Below are 1,397 nucleotides of genomic sequence, written 5' to 3'. Positions count from 1 at the left end.
TATGGTGTGTTATGGTGATCTAGCAATCACATAGGCCTACACATGATCAGCAACTACATCGCCATAGTGGTGTGCTCCCCTGGTATAGTATGCCGCTACGGTGACGTAGTGGCAAAATATAACTGTACACTGCATGCACATTGCAGTAACCACCTGTACTGGGTATTTCCTTTTGGAAGTCCTAAAGCATGGTGCCGTAGCAGTGTCACCCTATGGTGACGTGTAGAAGCACCCTGTATTGCTAAGAATGACTAAAATGGCTTAATTTTTATTATGGTACGTTTAACAAGAGTAGTGTCTATTTCACAGCACTTGTTCTCTTACAGTGGTAATTATCATATAATTCTCATTGTCACATTTCAAATAATAGGATTAAAAATGGATTCAAGGCAAATGAGAATTTTCAGAGCTCTTTGTGTCTGTAATTGTGCAGTGTACAAGAAAGAGTCATACTCCTATATAGAAACTGAATCAGCCCCTAGATGCAAAAACAGTTTGTATGTTCTACTCACAGCAGATTCAGAGTGCAAAATATTCTCTTGGCTCAGGGATTTGTGAGACTGGTCTACAGGCTGGATTGGGCCTACAGACAGGCCACACGTGCCGGATCCAGCCTACAGGGCTGGTCTGGGCATGCCTTGGCATAGCTGTGTGTGTTGTGCTGCTTGCAATTGCATGTTGGCTGCGGTGCTGTATGCATCAGCGCAAGCCCTGCACACAGCAGGTGGTGTGTGGTTGCGCACTATGCGCAGCATCACAGGCCCAGTTTGGGGTGCACGCCACACCAGACCAGCCTGTTGCACAGGTTCTGGCATAGACAGCCTGCCTGCCTGCCTGCCTGCAGGCCCGCTCGGCGTTGGCCCCATTCAGCACATGCCAGACTGACTTCACACACCACATGCTCTCACAAAATACATCTTGAATGATCTTTATAACCCTGAGTTTATATTGTGAACAGGCAAGATGTGTTAGCAAAAGCAGAGAAAAGTGAGTTTGGATTTGGCATAGCACCAGAAATATTTTCAAAATGCTTTGGGACTAAACAGGGACCAAACACTCTTAGAAGTGTTTAATATGAATGAAAAATAAAAAGAACAGTGTTGGAGGAACTTAAATTTAAAGCTATTGCCACTAGCAATTGTACTGTGTTTGGTCAGCTTTGGTTAACTTGGAAGTCGAGAGGAAGGCGGTTAGTGGGAAGCTAGGAGGCAGAGAGGAGTCAGGAGCGATACTTCAGATTCTGAGCTGCAATGATCATCTTTGGCTGGGATGATCTAGTTGGGGAGGGTCCTGCTTTGAGCAGGGGTTGGACTAGATGATCTCCTGAGGTCCCCTTCAGCCCTCGGTTTTCTCTGGTTCCGCGCAGTGGTGACGTGTAGGGGGGCACGTGCGCCCGT

The sequence above is a fragment of the Gavialis gangeticus genome, unplaced genomic scaffold (assembly GCF_001723915.1).
Source record: "Gavialis gangeticus isolate Ggan-Ray unplaced genomic scaffold, GavGan_comp1, whole genome shotgun sequence".
Lineage (NCBI taxonomy): Eukaryota > Metazoa > Chordata > Crocodylia > Gavialidae > Gavialis > Gavialis gangeticus.
This window is presented reverse-complemented; position numbering follows the sequence as displayed.